At 36.9% G+C, this 13,650-nt stretch overlaps 1 protein-coding gene across 5 annotated transcripts in view; it reads right to left on the bottom strand.

Annotated features, from left to right (window-relative positions):
• The window catches only part of LOC106078161 (polypeptide N-acetylgalactosaminyltransferase 5-like), a 140,260-nt gene that overhangs the window by 63,282 nt on the left and 63,328 nt on the right, over nt 1-13,650 (bottom strand). For 4 of the 5 annotated variants that reach the window (XM_056016589.1, XM_056016581.1, XM_056016623.1 and 1 more), the window contains exon 2: nt 12,530-12,675. The gene's annotated coding sequence lies outside the window, so the exon portion shown is untranslated. Of the gene's footprint in view, nt 1-12,529; nt 12,676-12,811; nt 12,830-13,650 lie in introns of those variants that run through there. The other variant, XM_056016607.1, reaches the window with a different exon arrangement.

Raw genomic sequence — 13,650 nt, 5'->3', positions numbered from 1 at the left:
AATCAACGTTGGTATCGTCTGTTAGGAGAGAAAGAGTTAACACACTCAGCAGCCGACGCGGCCTCGAACTGCTCTCCAATAGCTCAAGACACACTAGAGTGTGTAAAGAAAGAAAGCAACATTAAAATTACAAGTACTCAACACGTTTTCAATAAGAAATGCGAAAAAAAAAAAAACTACTATTGGAATTGGAAAGAATGTAAGTGAGCGTGTACTCAATGAGAATACACAAGCAGCACAGTCTTAGACTACATTTAAATGTCACTGTCAAGTACTAACTGAATCACTAGAAGGTTCAAGATAAACAATCATTGCTAGAAAGTAAGAAAAAAGAATTTGTCAATGTTTTTTTACCTATTGATTTGGAACATTTCTACCTGGGTCAGCTATCTCTAAACATTAAGTAACAAGCAAAAGAAAAAAAAAAGCTAATCTTAGGAGAAGAACCGCTAATTACTGGAATATCTCTAAAGAAGGTAGGGTTTAGATCCCTTTCTGCTATTTAAAACCAAATTAAATAATTATTAATAACTGATTGGTTAAAAATTGGATTCCTGTATTGTCATCGACTGTGAATCATTATGTAAAATGTCAGCTTGAGCCGAGATTAGGTGCAGGAGAAATAACGTATACTAACATTGTAGCTGATACAAACATTGTACATAATACAAACATTGTAGCTGACAGACACAGTCAGCTTTGCAATACAAATCTTCAATGTTGCCAGTAAGATCCTTCGTAAACAAATAATTCTCACTCCTCGTTGATTCTATCACTTCACCATCACAGCAACGATAAGACAACTGCAGACAATAACAGACACAAACTTGTTCTCTCCCATGGCGATGTAATTACGAAATAAAAATAAAATAACGTGTATCTGCAATCAACACGCTTTAAACTAGCATGGCCCGAAGATCTACCATCATCGCGTTTCACTATCTATGTACACTCGCTAAAACCAAGTAAAATAACCACATCTAAAGAACGTAGCGGTCAATATCCTCGTCAGCGTGGGCAAGAGAACTAGCCAAGAATTAAGTTCGTTTAAAAAATGTAGAAATAGCTAACAATCCATTTAATGGCACGATGGATAATGGAAACGAAGCTAATTGCTTTTTATTACGATGTCATGATATTCTAAAAACAACATTGGTTCACACGCCTGTAAATGAATTTCTATTCTAAAACTCGCTGATTAAATTAGAAAGCCTCAACAATCATGAACGCATTTCATTTCTTAATTTCAAGATATAACGTTTACAAAAATGTGGAGAGATTAACAGTTTCTCAATCTGGGGTGTTCGTATTCCTAAAGCTGGAGAAAGAAAAGTCCTTACAAATGTTAACATTTTCTTAAGAGAAATAGACTACAGAATGTGAAGGTTATCAAACTTCTAATAATAATAATAATAATAATAATAATAGTATAATAATAATAATAATCTTTGTTGTCCGTAAGGAAATTTGTCTTGCAATTTGTGCATTACACCACACAAAACATTATAACTATAAAATGTACATAATAATATGAACAACAACCCTAAGAAGATTCTCGTTGCCTGTCAGAGGGCCATACTGCTATAGACCTGCCACCAAATTTTTCAGTGAATAATATTAAAGGGACTACAATGAATAAAGGCAGCACGGAAAGCCTTCTCCCAGATCCACAAATGAGATTGAACCGAGTCTGGATTTGAACTTGAGCCTCCAATGGAAAGCTGACTTGTTAGCCGCTGAACTTATAAAATGTTTTATACCCTTATATTAGTTTAAAAATCTGAGCGAGAGACCTAATTCTCTACACAAAGCTTATCTCCCCTTAGCTTAGTCTGCCTCTACCTAAAACAAAATTGATTAATAACGACAAATTGATTAGCTAGTGTTGTTTTCTGTTTTAATGGATTCATGTATTGTCGCTGAGAATGAATAATTGTGCAAAGTTTCAACTTGATCCAAGAAAGGGAAGTGGGAGAAATAATCTGTACAAGATTCTACCCAAACAAAAAAAGAGTGAGTTAATATAAGCTTAGTAAATAAAATGTTGCATGTTGTACTGATGGTAAACAGAACTCAGAACTTAAAAAGCGAGACTGACAAAGGAGTTTAGACTAATAAGGCAATAGCGTGAACTGAACCAAAGGGTAAAGCGGGCTTCAACAGGCTAAGAAGACGGGAAGAGGAAAAATTCCGAACGGCTTCAATAGCGGAAGAGAGTTCCCTAACTACAGAACAAATATTTCCCCGAGGTGGAGTCGTTAGCATGGTTAAAAGATACTCTAGGGTAGAAATAAACAAAAAAAAAATGATAATAACAATAATGATAATAACAATCCAACCACGACATCGGAAAGAAGTCTCTAGCGAGTCATTGGGAAAAGACAAAGACCAATTACGAAAAAACAATTCAAGCGAAATAGATTGGAAGTAAGTAAATGTTTGTATGACAAACACTCGTCTTTGTACAGACTTTTATTTGGCAGTGAGCGCTAGGCATTAGGTTTTAAATATTCAAACTTTTTCATATGAAGTCATCCACCACTCACAATGAAACCTTCTCTCACCCCTCGGTTCTCGGTAATATTTTCTTCCACCGAGCACAGAAGCCAAACATCAATAACGCTCTGACACGACGTGAAAGTCTAGGGACCCGAAAAATGGATAGGCCACAGAGATAGTGCTATAAACATTGTTGTAAACGTCGCAATCAACTTTAGTTAAATTGCAACAGTAATCATCGTCCATAATTTATACCATTTGTGTGCCTACAAGGATCGGATACAGCATTCAGAAACAAAGTTGGATAACGCTATTAGCTATATCAAACGAATTACAGAACATGAATTATCCACGTCTGGTAATCTTGGGCAAACGTTGAACAATGGGGCAGCCTGAACACACAGTACAATACAAACTCAATACAATACAAACTCACAGACGAAATAGAACACCAATTAATTCAGTCAAACTTATTTCGTGCAAAATCTCCTAGAAGTCTTGGTAAACTTCAGCAGAAGTCTTAGTCATCAATAGCATTAGAAAAATTGAGAATTGAAACTTTTTTTTGAAAACTTTGTGATAGACACCTTCAGTTTTTCTTGCTACTAACAGCATGTTTTTTTTATCTGTCTGTCTGTCTCTCTCTCATGCACAACCGACATGTCTAAATTAAAATAAAAAACACACCTCTAAATGAAATGGATGGAGTGGGCGGACATTATGAGGAAAAACAGTCGCCGGAACCTCTTTTCCATGACCATCGTCCCCTGAGGGAAAACTCACTGAGAGAAAGTAATGAGTTTGTATTAATCTACAACCAGACATAACTGATGTGTGCTTTTAAAAATTCTCCGATAAATCGATGACCATTAAAAGAGGAACCAATCAAATGTCCACTATTTGCTTGATGTGATGTTTTTATCGATCCGACATTCTAATAATCAAATCGATGGACAATGTTTGCTTTGGTGGGCAAAGTTAATATGACCTGGGCCAGGAAGACTGAAAAATTGGTTTTTGGTTTTGATTGTCTATAAACATAAAAAAAATATTTTAGCGAAAGTAGGGTCATCATAACATTACAACAAAGTAATATGGACACACAAAAAAAGCATGACATTTGAAAATAAAAATACGAATCAACAGTAAATGAGATAAATCAAGTAAAAAAAAAAATCAATCTGGATAAAGTCCAAAATCAATCAATGACTTAATGGACAAAAGAGCAATCAATGAAGCAACAGGTCAAAAAATTAATCATTAGATCAAAAGTAAAATAAAAATCAATCAATATATGTATAGTATTCTAAAAAAAAAATCAATGTTTTAATAGTAACATTGCTTATGATACTTTTGTAGCAAGTTTATCGTAGGTTTGAAAATAAACAACTGTTTCTGTGAATTCAATAACCAGCGTTCAGAACTATCCTGAACCTCAATTCCCATGTGTTATCTCCTTTGTCCTAACACCCCAATAGTCAGAGGACTAAATAATCTTTACAAATCAGATACTAGTGATACTAAGTAGACATAATGCTTTTCTTTGTTGATCACTACTTGGGGGGAAGGGTAGGAGATATTCAAAGTAAAGAGAAACCCAGGTCAAGAAAGTGTGGAAACCACTACGTATCTAGGGACATTAAATCCAAGGAAAAGGAATGTGGTCAACACCATGAAAATAGCGACAGACAGAGAGATTAGGAAACGTGCACTATTCAAGATGTGGAGAAAAAGGTCTAGTCCAGATATTTGCACAGCCTAATACAATCATACATCTTAAAGACAAGTCTGGCTCTGTGCGCTCTTCCATCATGGATTAATCATACTGAAACTGTTGTCAGCTCCCTAGTGTCGTTACGGACCTTAATCAATCAAACGTTTCTAATTAGCTTTGGCTGTAATGCAAGGATCATGCAGGCTGAGAATAGAACAGTGGTAACACGGTGCGGCTAACAACAGGAAATTTCCCGATATCTATGCCGGGAATAATTACATGCCTTTTTAGAATAGTCTCCACCTCCACCCTCCAGGGAAAACCCGCTATTGTGCTTGTCTGTCTGTACGTCCGCCTGTCACGATTAAATCTCACAAACTAAAAGCACTGTTGAAAATCTGATTTCACTGTAGCGTTTATATATATATATATATATATACAACGCCCCCCCCCCCTGTGAAAAAGTACTTTAAAAAATAAACAAATATGCGATTTTTATTGAAATCAATTTTATAACCTTTTCAGTTCCTCTTACACCCATCTTGACTCAGCACGATAGCGATGAAGGCGGTTGAAATTTCTGTCATTATGTGGTCAACGTTGGTCATTAATTTTGTTATTTAACAAAGACATATAGAGAGAAGCTTAAGAACCCAAATCAAATCGGCCGGAAGTAAGGAAACAAGAATAGCACAACAACGTCAACTCGCAATATTTGTTCAGATAGTTATTTTTTCTTAGCTTTTTTAAACGTTCATCTATTCTTCCCAAATGTTCATTTTTGCAACCCCGTTAGCATAGTGGTTAATTTCTAGAAACCTATAAAAACATCGTCATCTAATGCACACACATTTAAAAAAACATCGTCATCTAATGCACACACATTTAAAAAAACATCGTCATCTAATGCACACACATTTAAAAAAAACATCGTCATCTAATGCACACACATTTAAAAAAAACATCGTCATCTAATGCACACACATTTAAAAAAACATCGTCATCTAATGCACACAAACCTATAAAAACATCGTCATCTAATGCACACAAACCTATAAAAACATCGTCATCTAATGAACACAAACCTATAAAAACAAAGTCATCTAATGCACACAAGCCTATAAAAACATCGTCATCTAATGCACACAAACCTATAAAAACATCGTCATCTAATGCACACAAACCTATAAAAACATCGTCATCTAATGCACACAAACCTATAAAAACATCATCATCTAATGCACACACATAAAAAAAAACATATCAAAAATTGAATTCTGTCTTATCAGTTACACGATTTCTGTCGCTGCCACTACCCTTAAAGGAATAAAATCAGAATAGCATTAACGGCCTCCGACGGTAGACGCAATTCCCAAGTCAAAACATGACCCTATTTTAATCTGGGACGGTCTAGCCACACTTCAAGATGGCCCGCTGTCAGTGGAACAAGTGACCCGCCCAGAATTTACTAACCCCTGGCAGCAAGACGGCGGAAATTTGTCGTTTCAGACTCTGCGTGATTAAGGTGGCAACTGGGCAATGGATGTGACAGATCGCTTTCATCCCGATGGTAGAAATGCAACCAGGCAGAAAGTTTCATCGCGATGAACCCACACCCCTTGCTATGGATTGTCAATCAAACTGGAGCAAGTGATGGACAAAACATTACTAGGGACACTGCTGGGGGCTTTCTTCACTTTTCTACATTCTGATCTGGATAAGGCAAACATGAAAAGATGATAGGCCTGGCTATAGATTGATGATCGCATGATTTAACTCTTACAACCACAGATTAAACATTGGGATGAAAAAGGTGTAGTTCTTGTGTATCTGTTTTTAGTTCTTGTGTATCTGTTTTTTTTAGTTCTTGTGTGTGTGTGGTTTTAGTTCTTGTGTATCTGTTTTTAGTTCTTGTGTATCTGTTTTTTTTAGTTCTTGTGTGCGTGGTTTTAGTTCTTGTGTATCTGTTTTTAGTTCTTGTGTATCTGTTTTTAGTTCTTGTGTATCTGTTTTTTTAGTTCTTGTGTGTGTGGTTTTAGTTCTTGTGTATCTGGTTATATTTCTTGTGTATTTGCTTTTAGTTCTTGTGTATCTGCTTTTAGTTCTTGTGTATCTTTAAGCTCTTGTGTATTGTTATGACACGATTAGGAAGTAATTATTTGTTTCGGAAATAGCGGACGCTTTGACTTAGTGACATTGACGTGACTAGTAAAAACAAGACTAGGTTTTAGAGAGAGAGAAAGAAATACCAGTCGACGTAAACAGACTACTTCCAGGACAACGTAGAGATAGGTCGCATTTTATGAACGTCTAGAGTTAGCTGACATTCGACGGTTCCCTTCATTGCTATTAAACTTGTTCGACATTCAGTATCAGCGTCGACTAAATTTAATAGATTGTTCGGCCTTTCGCCGCTACTATTGGATTACGTATTACGTTGAGTGTTACCTCCATTTGGTTTATTTGCATTAGACACCGCGGATGTGCCAAACAGTATCTATCTAGTTTTAGTTCTTGTGTATCTAGTTTTTTTTAGCAAATACTTTTTAGCACGAATTTCAATATTGGAAGTAACTATGAAATAATTTCAATGTCGAACCTTCACCAACGAAACGTACACTGAATAAGTAAGATGGTATACAATGATGAATGTCTGGGACTACTATATGTGCAAGTGAGCCAACTCGAGTTGAATCGCTGTTTCGGCACATTGAACACAAATCAACGTTGTTAGTTTGATGTTGGTCTGTTACTTTATGTCATTAGTGTTTGAATGAGACAGACTTCCCCAGGGCAAGAGACTGAACCGAGTCCAATTAAGTACGAGTGCTCACGAATGTTCAATGTCTTAGTAATAAGTTGGAAGATTTTTTTGTTCTTTTTATTTGCTCAATTGAAAGTACATTTGCTTCCATAACAGGGGATCTAGAACCATGTCATTGTTATTGAGGTCATGTAATATACAGAGCTGGAGATAGGTCTCTTAATACTACAAAAGAACTACAAATGCTGGGGACAAATGTACACTAGACTAAAAAAATGTATTTTTTATAACAATGTACTCAGAGTCATGTAGACAAGAGAGTTATGTCTCTCCAAATAGACCCAAAAGACGTTCCGCTATTATAGTTGATGTACACGTGAGAGAGCAAAGATCTTGCAGTTCATTCGAGTTTCTATTCGGAATATCAACAAGTATTGGATACAATGAGTTTTTTTAGTCCTAGTCTTGAGAATACCAGACATGTCTGCCAAACATTCAGTTCACCTAGCACAGAGTCCATCTAGCATTCAGTCCACCTAGCATTTAGTCCACCTACCATTCAGTCCACCTAGCATTCAGTCCACCTAGCATTCAGACCATCTAGCATTCAGACCACCTAGCATTCAGTCCAACTAGCATTCAGTCCACCTAGCATTCAGTCCAACTAGCATTCAGACCATCTAGCATTCAGACCATCTAGCATTCAGACCATCTAGCATTCAGTCCATCTAGCATTCAGTCCATCTAGCATTCAGTCCACCTAGCACTGATTCCATCTAGCATTCAATCCACCTAGCACTGATTCCATCTAGCATTCAATCCACCTAGCACTGATTCCAACTAGCATTCAATCCACCTAGCACTGATTCCATCTAGCATTCAATCCACCTAGCACTGATTCCATCTAGCATTCAATCCACCTAGCACTGATTCCATCTAGCACTTAATCCACCTAGCACTGATTCCATCTAGCATTCAATCCACCTAGCACTGATTCCATCTAGCATTCAATCCACCTAGCACTGATTCCAACTTGCATTCAATCCACCTAGCACTGATTCCATCTAGCATTTAATCCACCTAGCACTGAGTCCATCTAGCATTCAGTCCATCTAGCATTCAGTCCACCTAGCACTGATTCCATCTAGCATTCAATCCACCTAGCACTGATTCCATCTAGCATTCAATCCACCTAGCACTGATTCCATCTAGCATTTAATCCACCTAGCACTGATTCCATCTAGCATTTCATCCACCTAGCACTGATTCCATCTAGCATTTAATCCACCTAGCACTGATTCCATCTAGCATTCAATCCACCTAGCACTGATTCCAACTAGCATTCAATCCACCTAGCACTGATTCCATCTAGCATTTAATCCACCTAGCACTGAGTCCATCTAGCATTCAGTCCATCTAGCATTCAGTCCACCTAGCACGGATTCCATCTAGCATACAATCCACCTAGCACTGATTCCATCTAGCATTCAATCCACCTAGCACTGATTCCATCTAGCATTCAATCCACCTAGCACTGAGTCCATCTAGCATTCAGTCCACCTAGCACTGATTCCATCTAGCCTTCAATCCACCTAGCACTGAGTCCATCTAGCATTCAGTCCACCTAGCACTCAGTCCATGAAGCATCGAGCCGACCAGGCAATGAGATTACCAACCATCTAGGATTAAGCCGCAGTGGGTCTACCAAGCATTGCTCCGCATTAAATCCACCAAGCGTTGAGTCTACCTAGTATCCAATCTAACTCGAACTGTGAACTCATAGACTGTTGACACCTAGTGAAAGCTATGGACAGTGAAAGTACATGAGTCTCAGCTCAGGAAGAAAAACGTACAATACGAAAAACGGCCAGCTCCTCTACCACCGAAGAAAAAGCCACCTTAACCTGCGCTATCTGTGGACGGGAGTGTCTCTCTAAAATTGGGTTCCACAGCCACATGAGGAAGGGTGCTCTGAAATGAACCATAGTCGTTCTACGACTGAAGGAGGCCAATGATATATATATATACCTAATAGAAGATAGCAACCAAATAAAGTAACATCAGGATGAAACACTAGTCAGCACGTGACCATGATTGCGTGACACTAAGACCAGGGTGTTGGTGGGATGTTGATTCTGTACAGAACGAATGACAGCAGAAGTATGAGCGGGGGATAGAAGGATACGAGATCGATGGGTCTGGCAAAGTGGACGTGACATGATCACGCTAGACAAAATGCCAAACTTTGTCATCGGTCCTATCCGAGACATGCCTGGCTGTATATTTCATTAGCCTCTAACTCAATCAGGAAGCATTCAATGAACTACTTAGGGCTTACAACGTAGGCGAACTCCTTATCTTAGAATCAAATTTCCTCAACGGAATAAATATTTCATCTAAGTCCAAACAAACACTCAATTATTTTTAAGAGGGAATGCTTAGATTTGAAGGGGAAAAGCAAGGAATTGCACATAATGAGCAACATTTATAACGGAATATTCGGAGATGATTGTAGTTCATGGTCCGATGAATGCATTAATAGGTGGTTCATAAAATGTACTGATATTTTCTAACAGTTGTCACGGTAGAAAGTGTGTAAAAGTTAAACTTTACCTTTGAGACCTTGTGGTCTATAGGGCAGATGATGAAAGGTCATCTGTTTCTGTGGCCAATGGTTTACGATGGTGTCATGTGGCTAGCACAACGACCAACCGCCTTTACTCATTACCCATTAAAGGATTCTAACCCGGAACCCCCGGTTCGAAAGCCAAGCGATTTACCGCTCAGCCACAGCGCTTCCAGAAAGTCTGTGTGTATGTATAATCTAATTTCACTTGTATAGGTCGGTTAGAATGAATGAGAGTATGACCGGAAGTTCGTAAGTTTTAGAGAGGGGATAGTGTGGTGTGATGATTAGCGAATAACCTTTCATTTGGCAGAGTTCTTTTACAAAGCATCTAGCATATAAAGTAAAATGTATGCATAATCAAAGTATATGCTAAAAACATCTTTAGAAGTTCTTGTATCTGCTGAGACAACACAAGAAAGCAGCGGCAAAGTGTGTGTATGGCGGGGGGGACAACCAAAAGATTATAATTATAGTGTATGACTTAAAGACATTACATTAAATGAGAGAACTCTAATAAAAAAAATAAAAGAAGAAAGACAAGAGTGAGCAGTAAGAGCAGACAGAAGAGAGAAAAACAAATCTTGAAGGACAATTAGATATAAAAAATGAAGCTAAAGATTTTACAATTCAGCAGAGACTGTCTCGACTTGTCGTTGCGTACATGCCAAGTTAAGAACTTTGTCTTCATAGCACAAGTAAATATTACAACATGTACATCTTATAAGCACAAGTAAACACTACAACATGTACTTCTACAAGTACAAGTAAACACTACAACATGTACATCTTATAAGCACAAGTAAACACTACAACATGTAAATCTTATAAGCACAAGTAAACACTACAAAATGTCCATCTTATAAGTACAAGTAAACACTACAACATGTACATCTTATAAGCACAAGTAAACACTACAACAGTACATCTTATAAGTACAAGTAAACACTACAACATGTACATCTTATAAGCACAAGTAAACACTACAACAGTACATCTTATAAGTACAAGTAAACACTACAACAGTACATCTTATAAGCACAAGTAAACACTACAACATGTACATCTATAAGTACAAGTAAATACTACAACAGTACATCTTATAAGCACAAGTAAACACTACAACATGTACATCTATAAGTTCAAGTAAATACTACAACAGTACATCTTATAAATACAAGTAAACACTACAACATGTACATCTATAAGTACAAGTAAACACTACAACATGTACATCTTATAAGTACAAGTAAATACTACAAGATGTACATCTTATAAGTACAAGTAAACACTACAACATGTACATCTACAATTACAAGTAAACACTACAACATGTACATCTATAATTACAAGTAAACACTACAACATGTACATCTTATAAGTACAAGTAAACACTACAAGATGTACATCTTATAAGTACAAGTAAATACTACAACTTGTACATCTATAAGTACAAGTAAACACTACAACATGTACATCTATAATTACAAGTAAACACTACAACATGTACATCTATAATTACAAGTAAACACTACAACATGTACATCTTATAAGTACAAGTAAACACTACAAGATGTACATCTTATAAGTACAAGTAAACACTACAACATGTACATCTATAATTACAAGTAAACACTACAACATGTACATCTATAATTACAAGTAGACACTACAACATGTACATCTTATAAGTACAAGTAAACATTACAACATGTACATCTTATAAGCACAAGTAAACACTACAACATGTACATCTTATAAGTACAAGTAAACATTACAACATGTACATCTTATAAGCACAAGTAAACACTACAACATGTACATCTATAAGTGCAAGTAAACACTACAACATGTACATCTTATAAGTACAAGTAAATACTACAAGATGTACATCTATAAGTACAAGTAAACACTACAACATGTACATCTTATAAGTGCAAGTAAACACTACAACATGTACATCTTATAAGCACAAGTAAACACTACAACATGTACATCTTATAAGCACAAGTAAACACTACAACATGTACATCTTATAAGTGCAAGTAAACACTACAACATGTACATCAATGGTCAAACACCTAGTCTACTTGATCCCTTTATTTCTTAATAAAACTGCATACGATATCCGAGAGACAACATCCGAAATTTCAAATCCACAGAAATTACAACAACACAAGATTAGGTTCTAATTCAATTACTTTTTTTTAAATTTGCAATTTAATATTCCATGTTAATAAAGCATAAGCCAGAGGTTTAAAAAGCGTAACATAAAGTAAATATAAATCAAGGGGTGCCATTATAACCAAACATTCACAGAACACACAGAACTAAAGAGAATACGTCCATAATGGAACGCTTTTCAATTACAATTCTATTTGGAACTAGCTCTTAAATGTACTATTAGGAGAAATTCAAGAATTCCTTTGACCTATGTCGAAGATCTACGCGAAGACCTAGGTTTTGTTTCCTCATGCTGATTTTAAGTAAAAGTAAAGTACCCTTTTCAGACCTTAAGATCTATAGGGCAGATGATGTTAAGGTTATCTGTTTCTTTGGCCAACGGATAATGAGCAGGGTGTATTGTAGCCAGCAAAACGACCAATCGTCTTTACTTTCCCCCAACTAAAGTCAGGTACCCATTAGAGGACTCAGGGGCGCCCTAATTCCCTAAGTTCGAAATCCCAGCCTTCATCGAGATTCGAACACAGGACCCCAGGTTCGGAAGCCAAGCGCTTAACCACTCAGCCACCGCGCCCCCTGATTTTAACAAATGCTTACAATTTTTTTCAAAGTTTTGTTTGTATTAGTGGTCGAAACTAGAATTCTCTCTTCTCTTTACATTTGAATGTTCATGAATGCTGCTATGGCAAAAGACGAGTGTGTGAATGGTATACTAGCCTGGAGCATATATATAGGTACTTACCTAGTGTTGAAATCTACCAAGTAAACTCCATGACATAACTGGCCGTCAAAAGTATCCAATCAATCAAGAATAACAAAGGGGAAATAATCACAGCAGGTTTGAACACTTTTATTTTCACACCTCCTCACAGGCAGGGGTAATTCTACCTAAAGGGAGACAAATTGAGATCAGTGTAAAAAAAAATGTTATAATCTTACAGGTGTAATCAGGGGCGGGAGAGATTCATTAAATGAGTGACTCCACAATTAGTAGACATGAACTAGAAACTATTAATTGCTCAACCTGAGCGATCGCGCGGGCACAAAGCTACCACATCAACCTGGAGATACCATTGAGTCTCGCGACGGATGACCAGTGAAATAGCGAGGTAGTCCACGCAAGTTGTTGCTGTCACACAACGTGGTGATCGACGGACACGGGGAGAGAGAGGAGAGAGACAGACGGGAGCAGGTGCAATGCCAGGGAACGCATTGAGACGCTCCACACCAGCTCACACAAGATGTCTCTCTCGGAGACCTGTCGACCAGGAGGGGAAAAAATATAACTCTAACGTTCAGGACCATAAATGTGAGAAAACCTTATCAAGCTAAACTACTTGAACACAGTCACTTGCATAGCACACACTTAGAAACAATAAATAGAACCCCCGTTTTACTTTAAGCTTTCTTTAGATGCACACCATAGGCTAATATGCTCGTATACAACCTTGTTGAGATCAAGTTTGAAAGAATGGGCTGTTGTCACGATTTCACTATTATATCGACATGGGAACCGTAAAAGTAAGTATATATATAAGGGGCCTATCTTTATTTTCCCCGTTACTTAAGACTTATAACAATATATATTATTATGAAGTATTTCAATGAACTAAACTCTCTCTCTCTTGAATCTTGGACATTTACTGACCCTCAGTTGTATTACATTAAACAATATCTTATATTTTTTTACAAGTTTTTTTTTTACACCAGATGTTTAGAACTTCACATAATCAAGTGTAAGTATGTCTCCTTTTATAAGCATGGTATAAACAAAATGAAATAGACAAACAAATGAATCAAAATATTGGCCTGCACTTTAACAAGTAAACAAACATGTGTTTTAAGAGTTCTCAACTGTCGTGG

The sequence above is a fragment of the Biomphalaria glabrata genome, chromosome 1 (assembly GCF_947242115.1).
Source record: "Biomphalaria glabrata chromosome 1, xgBioGlab47.1, whole genome shotgun sequence".
NCBI lineage: Eukaryota > Metazoa > Mollusca > Gastropoda > Planorbidae > Biomphalaria > Biomphalaria glabrata.
Note: the sequence above shows the minus strand (reverse complement) of the source record. Positions and strands in the feature narration are given on the sequence as shown.